This window comes from Zootoca vivipara, chromosome 8, assembly GCF_963506605.1.
Source record: "Zootoca vivipara chromosome 8, rZooViv1.1, whole genome shotgun sequence".
Taxonomy (NCBI): domain Eukaryota; kingdom Metazoa; phylum Chordata; class Lepidosauria; order Squamata; family Lacertidae; genus Zootoca; species Zootoca vivipara.
The window spans coordinates 27,553,410-27,561,545 of record NC_083283.1 but is presented as its reverse complement, the minus strand read 5'-3'; positions in this window follow the sequence as shown (position 1 = coordinate 27,561,545).

The following is an 8,136-nucleotide window of genomic DNA, read 5'->3' as shown; positions in this document are numbered from 1 at the left end:
TGAGGGCCAGGAGCAAGTCTCCACTGCGCCTCATTCCCAAAGGAAACATGAACACTGGGGAAGCGCCTGGAACTCTTGGAATTTCACACTGCTCCAGTCGCCTAGCCCATGCACACACTTAAGATATGGGCTAAACAGGGTGTACTAACAGGAGCAGGGCCGGCCCTAGGGCAAGGCTGGGTGGCGCCGGGCTGCCAGGGAGGCACTGTGCTGCTGAGCCTGTGGCAGCCGCGCTGCGCGCTGCGCCCACCAGACAGCCGCACTGAGAAACGGGGCGGGGGGGGGGGCGCCGGAGGGATCTTTGCACCACGGTGCCAGGGTGCCAGATATGCTTAAGATGGCCCTGAACAGGAGATTGGGGTGGTGTGCAACAGTATTTAAGTTTGGGGTGGAAGTGTGGCCACCCATTGGTCCTACAATCCAGCTCAGAGCATAAGCCCAGGGAGGGGCATCTGCTACCTAGCCTCCACAAATGTGTGTGCGTGTGCTTAATGCACGCCAAGAGCTACTGTAAGTTTGTGCTTTGTCAATACAGAATCAACCTACTGGCTGCTTGTCCTCCTTGGGACAACAGTGTAATGTGGGGAATAGGTCTCACATTTTTGTCCACCCACACATCAGTGCCCGGTTTGCACAGTGAGTTCTGAACAATTGAGAAGCTGTGTTCATAAGTATCTCCTCAATAAGAGAAAGTTCAACCCGTGCCAAGCAGACACAGATGAATCTCTGGATCAGGACTCTTCTTGTAGTCAGTGGCAACAACAGTGGCAGGAATCAACAGCATCTTGCTTTTTTGCTTCAATTCTTGTTGCCTTTTCAACTCCCAATCCTATGCTAGGAAGTGGTAAAGAGAAACGGGCATGAGATTCATTTTGCTAGTGTCATGTTGCATTGATGCAACAGTAGGGGGTGCTGCTAGACTGAGAGCGCCCATTGCTGCCAGATTTGTGGGGCAAGCCTATGCATCTTTACTTAGAAGTAAATCCCACTATGTTGAATAGATCCTACTCACGGGTGTGTTTGGGGCAGCAGCCTCTCCCAGAGCTATTGGGATATGCCAGAGATTGAACATGGGACTTTCTGCATGCAAACTTACTTATACTATATGGTGAGAAATATATTGGAATAGAAATGCACCAGATCATACCAGAACAGGACAGGCTGCCCTATTGTACCTTGCACAAGATGCTGTGGTAGTTTTTCAGCTAAAGCTGTGAAAAGCAGTTGAACTGAGATTCCAGGGACAAAGTAGAGAACATCATAGTCCTGCTGAATGAGGAGACCCAGGAATCATGTTGCCCAGCCCAGTTCTCTCAGTGGCCAGCCAGATGCTCATGGGAGGCCCGAAAGTGGAACCTGAACAGCACAGTATACTGCCTCTGAAAATGCTGCAGTTGTGCATGTGGGCTTTGTAAACATCGAGGGCTTGAGAACTCTTACATTAGTAAATCGCCCGATGCAATGCTGCCTCCATATGAATACAGTGGTGCCTTGACTTATGAATTTAATCCGTTCCGAAGGCACCTTTGTAGGTCGAAAAATTCGTAAGTTGAAAAGCGCCATTGGAAATGCAATTTCCCATAGGAATGCATTGGAAACGGAAAAATTTGTAAGTTGAAGCAACCCCATCTAAAAATTCGTAAGTCGAAAAAACTCTATCTAAAACCAATGCGGTTTCCGTTCGGATGTCGAGAAATTCGTAAGCGTGCGGCCATTTGCCCCACTCGTAAGTCGAAAAATTCGGTTGTTGAGTCATTCCTAAGTTGAGGTACCACTGTAATTGCAATAATTTTTTATCAAGGAATGGAAGAAAATCTGTTATATGGGGTGAGAGATTGGTCAAGATGAATGAGTCCCTAAAGAATGAGCATGGCAGTATTTATCATTATATGGCTCTGTTTATATGGCTATTCTTATGATGCAAAGCTATTGAATTATTTGTTGGATATGAAAAAGCTGCCAAAGGGCCAAAGGAAATATGGAAATAACGAGGGCCAATATTTGTGCTGTGTGTAGGGAGATAAACAGTCAGCTCAATAAGGATTCTAAAAAGGCGACCGCACCTCTGTAAGGGAATGAAGTAACTTGAAAGGAGCATATAGTGGCCAAGCAATGTACAGTCATACTCTGTTTAAGTACGCCTAGGTATGAGCATTTTCAGTTTAAGTACTCTGCGGACCTGTCTGGAACGGATAATTCCATTACTTTCAATGGGAAAGTTCGCTTCAGGTTAAGTACAGACTTCCAGAACCAATTGTGTTTGTAAACCGAGGCACCACTGTAATGAGCATGTAATGTACTTGTAACCCAAGTACTTTCCCTTCCCATCCCATGCTTTTTTCTCACCTCCCTCACCCCATTTCAGAAGCCACTTCTCTCATCTGTTCTGCACCCCCACTTTGCACAATGCTTCACCTTCATCCCCATCTTCAAACACCCCATCCATATTTGGGGCAAGCCCTCTGCACACAAGCCACCCCCCTGCACACAAGCCACCCCCATGGTAACTTGCTGCATCCTCCTCCTCCCATTGCACCTGCTAAGCACTCTTTCCACCTTCTGAGCAGTTATGAAACCAGCAGCTGCTCCGTGGTGCTGATAACACCAAGGTTCGAACCTGTATGGGACAGCTGGATATTGGACTAGATGATCTTCAGGGTCCCTTCCAACTCTACACTTCCTGCCAATTTGGACCTCCCTGCCAATTTGGATACAATAACGGAACTGGAGGCCCCTCGACTGTCTTCGAGTTCAGTATTGGACCAATTCGATCAGATACTCCCTGCCGATGTAGACAGATTCCTCCGGGCTGGAAGGCCCACCACTTGCTCCCTGGACCCGTGCCCGTCTTGGCTGATTAGAGCGTGTCCAGATGAGGTACGGGCCCCCCTGGGTGAGATCATCAACTTGTCCCTGGGCACAGGGACTTTCCCAGAGGAGTTGAAGGAGGCAGTGGTGCGTCCACTCTTAAAGAAAACATCTCTAGATCCTTTAGATCTATCCAATTATCGCCCGGTTTCGAATCTTCCGTACCTGGGTAAGATAATTGAGAGAGTGGTTGCCGAACAGCTTGGTAGGTTTCTGGATGAAACATCAGCTCTAGATCCATTTCAGTCCGGCTTTCGCCCTGGTCATGGGACCGAGACAGCTCTGGTAGCCTTAACAGATGATCTCCGTAGACAGCTGGACCGAGGTGGGTCGGGACTGCTGATTCTTTTAGACCTGTCAGCAGCCTTCGATATGGTCGATCATGACCTTTTAGACCACCGCCTTGCCGACGTGGGGATTCAGGGCACAGTCCAACAATGGCTGCGTTCCTTCATCTCAGGTCGGGGACAGAGAGTGGCGCTAGGGAGGGAGTTGTCGCCGCGGCACCCCTTGGTGTGTGGAGTCCCGCAAGGCGCAATCCTTTCCCCAATGCTTTTTAATATCTTTATGCGCCCCCTTGCCCAGATTGTCCGGAGTTTTGGGCTGGGTTGTCATCAATATGCTGATGACACCCAGATCTATCTGTTGATGGACGGCTGCCCTGCCTCGGCCCCGGACACACTCACCAGGTGCTTGGAAGCTGTGGCTGGATGGCTACGTGGGAGCCGACTGAAGTTAAATCCTTCGAAGACAGAGGTCCTCTGGCTAGGTCGGGGCGACATGGGGTTGGGGGGCCAACTCCCATCTTTTGCAGGGGCTCAATTGGTACCAGCGCCTTCTGTCAAGAGTTTGGGTGTAACCTTTGACGCCTCCCTTTCCATGGAGGCGCAGGTTGCATCCACAGCAAAGGTGGCATTTTTCCATCTCCGCCGCATCAAGCAGTTGGTCCCTTACCTCTCTCGCCCCGATCTGGCCACAGTGATCCATGCGACGATCACCTCCAGGCTTGACTATTGTAACTCGCTCTACGCAGGGTTGCCCTTAAAGCTGACCCAGAAACTCCAGCGGGTGCAGAATGCCGCGGCGAGGCTCCTTACAGGGTCCCGGCCGTGGGATCACATTCATCCAGTGCTTTACCAGCTGCACTGGCTCCCGGTGGAGTACAGGATCAGGTTTAAGGTGCTGGTTTTGACCTTTAAAGCCCTATGCGACTTGGGACCCTCGTACCTACGGGACCGCCTCTCCTGGTATGCCCCGCGGAGGACCTTAAGGTCCACAAACAATAATATTCTGGAGATCCCGAGTCATAAGATGGCTAGATTGGCCTCTACTAGAGCCAGGGCCTTTTCAGTACTGGCCCCAACCTGGTGGAACGCTCTTTCCCAGGAGACCAGGGCCCTGCGGGATTTGTCATCTTTCCGCAGGGCCTGCAAGACAGAGCTGTTCCGCCTGGCCTTTGGGTTAGACTCAGCCTGACCCCTGTGTTTTTCTCCCTCATGGCTTGGATTTATGGCCTACTTGAAATGAGGCTGCACTTTAAATTTTAATACTGTATTTTAATCTGTATTTTAACTAATTTTTTTTTTTATGTTTTATTGTGGTTCTGTTGGTGTCAGCCACTTATGGCCTACTTGAAATGAGGCTGCACTTTAAATTTTAATACTGTATTTTAATCTGTATTTTAATTAATTGTTTTTATGTTTTATTGTGGTTCTGTTGGTGTCAGCCGCCCTGAGCCCGGTTTTTGACTGGGGAGGGCGGGGTATAAATAAAAATTTATTATTATTTATTATTATTATTACACTTCTATGATCCTATGGTCTAGGACCCTTTCACAACCCTGCTTTGATATTGAACTCCATTCCCTTCATTTTTGCACCCCCCCCATTGTCACCTTCTCTTCCTTTCACCCTCCATTCTCCTCCCTTTCCTCAACTTCCCCTTGCACACAGATCACCCCCATTTCTACGCCTTGTCACCTCTCCTGTTATGCAGCCCCCTTTTGCTGATGTTTCTGTATCTATAAGATGACCGGACCCCAAACTCCTGTTATTTTAATATGTTTTCTTCCTTTCAGTGCTCTCCCTTCTTGCTGCACTTCTCCGTCTTCCACTCCTTAGCTGTCTTGTGCGAGAGACATAGATGAAAAGCCCTCAAATATCATTTTTTATTCAAACCTTTGCATTTTTTAAAATCTGCCACTTTCTTCTCAGTTCCCTCAATCCTTCCTCAACCTGCGTTGTTTTACACCACTTTCTCCCTCTCAAGTCTCTCTCCCTTCTCACTCCCATTCCATGACCACTGGGATTATGTGACCTGCTTTCTCTTTTGCTCCCTCCCCTGACTTTGTGCAAATCCAGGACTGTGATGTTCCCCCACAAATCCTTCGGTGGGGGCTGGGTGATGATGACAGCTGTACATTTTTACGTGCAGTATATAGGTGCACATACACCGCGAACAGAGTCCTGTCCATAATGCTCATTCATTTATTCTCATTTTAACTGGAACAAAGTCTAGTTCACAGCACTTTGCTTTTACCAACCCCTGCACAATGCATGATGGACCCTCTGGCTGTATTTTTGTTCATGAATATTTACTATGGTAACTCAAAGATGCTATCAAGCCCAAGAATGTTCACGGGCAAAGGCAAAGCCCTTAGATCTCATCTGCACAAAGGTACCAGGAAAGACAAGCACAGAGTAAACCCTTGTGGCTATTTATACTCCTAGAGCTTTGTTTGAATGAAAACTATTACACCCCCCGCCCCCAGGGCAACTACTTCCTGTCCTCAGGTACATTTCCTGAAGGCTGTGCACACATTATTCAGGATATAATGTATCTTCAAGTTGTTCATCTACTCCATTGTAGGGACACGGTGAAATCAACCAACCTTATCTACTGAATAAACGCTGTTCCAGTCATTTAAGTGAAATTTGCTTGTGGGAAGGGTCATAGCTTAGTGTTAGAGCAAAAGCATCTCAGGTTTAATCGCCTGCATCTCCAATGTCCCTTCTCTGAAACCCTGGAGCAGGCATAGGCAACCTCGGCCCTCCAGATGTTTTGGGACTACAACTCCCATCATCCTTGACCACTGGTCCTGTTAGCTAAGGATGACAGGAATTGTAGTCCCAAAACATCTGGAGGGCCGAGGTTGCCCTTGCCTGCCCTGGAGAGTAACAGCCAGTCAGTGGGTGGTCAGTAAACTAGAAGGGCTGACTTGGTACAAGACAGCATTCTGAGTTCCTATGATTTATCCCTGCAAACTGCATTTTAATGAACAGATTGTGCAAGCCAGTGCCTGGTAGTGATTTGCCCTTGAGACTTGGGTTCATAGACTTGGGTTTACCTCTCTGAGTATACTACAGAGTTTGTGAATTAGAGTTAGTTCCTGCCAAGAACAAAGAATCTGTATGAATGGGTAATTCAACCCAGCGAAGTTTACATTCATACTTCATTAAAAAGTCAGCATAGCATAAAACAAAACAAAAAAGGTTAATTCTATTTATTACAACAATATATACCTGTGTAACATAAAGGTGGCAAATGAAAAAATGAACTACTACATCCAGAAGACATCATGCGAAACACAACATTAACAGCTTGTTCAGATCATGCTTCTAATTCAATCCTAAACACACCTTGGTGGAGGTAAATACCACTGAAATTTTGAATGAGTTGCTGAAACTGAGATTGACCTTGTGCTGATCAGTCTATCAGCTACTTCTGCTAGCAAAAGTATCACATGTGGGAATTAGTGGATAATGGATAATCAATTGCATATTTATTTATTTATTTATTTATTTATGGAAGATTAATATTGCAACTACTATCTCCATTGGGGATTACAAAAAAATGTAAATTTAATAGATTTATACGATCTGAAGGGAAACCAGAGTATGAACTTATTAGATTAAATGTAACATACATTTAAGTGCTCACTGGAAGGACAGATCCTGAAGCTGAGGCTCCAATACTTTGGCCACCTCATGAGAAGAGAAGACTCCCTGGAAAAGACCCTGATGTTGGGAAAGATTGAGGGCACTAGGAGAAGGGGACAACAGAGGATGAGATGGTTGGACAGTGTTCTCGAAGCTACGAACATGAGTCTGACCAAACTGCGGGAGGCAGTGGAAGACGGGAGTGCCTGGCGTGCTCTGGTCCATGGGGTCACAAAGAGTCAGACACGACTGAACGACTAAACAACAACAACAACAACAACATACAAATGCAAAAGCAATTCAGAAAAGCAGCAGCATCACAACAGAAAACCATCCATTGTTAAAATATGCCAGTGGCTTTAGTGAGTAGAAGTTTTCACCTGGCACCCAAAAGATATTATAGGATCTGGGTGTACTTATTTCAGGAGGGCATTGCACAGTCAGGACATCACAATAGCAAAGAGCCCATCTGAACCACACCAAAGCCCTTCTTAGTCTATGATCCTGCTTCCCACAGTGGCCAACCAGAGGCCCATGGGAAACTCAGGCAGAAGACATGAGCACCACACTCTTCCAATTCCCCAGTGACCGATATTCAGAGGCAAGCTGCTTCTAATGCTGGTGGTCACATACATGCATTATTACTAGTATATAGCAGAGTTACTTGACCTCTCAAATATGGTGGAACCTGGAACGTGGTCTCCAAAGATTTTCACATATGGGTATTTAGTTTTTGTTAACTACTTGTGTGTGTATTTGTGCTGCTGTTGTGACTTTCCAATTGTGCACTAAGGTCGCTGCCGCATTCTGAATGGAAGCATGGAAGTGTGAGAGAATGCAAGGACTTGGTTAATTAGTAATAATCTTTGAAGCATTTTCTGATAATCCTCAAAGAGCCCTGAGAAGTGCCTCTCTTTCTTCCAAGCAATTCTCACTTGGCTCGTTTTTTGCTATTAGGATGGATAAATAAATTATATAATCACACTTTCCTTTTCAGAGACAACAGCCTAATGGCCCTTTATTTCACTCTGCAGCGCAGATATAAACCATGAAGTTATGCCAAAGTTCGGTTTTATTATGTAAGTCTGTCGGGCCCTTTACCAACAAGGACTATTAACTGCATGTCCTTTTCCACATTACTTACATGGAAAAGGATACTGCTAGATTCTTCCGAAGCCCATAGGACTATTCTAAAATTGCTGACATATCAACTGAGTCATGAGAATACACAAGCCCATGACTTACTTAACTTGAAGTAGTCACTAACTTGGTGACAATTTATACTACTCTCACAGAGTAAATTTCTTCCTGTGAAGAGTTTGTAGAGCCT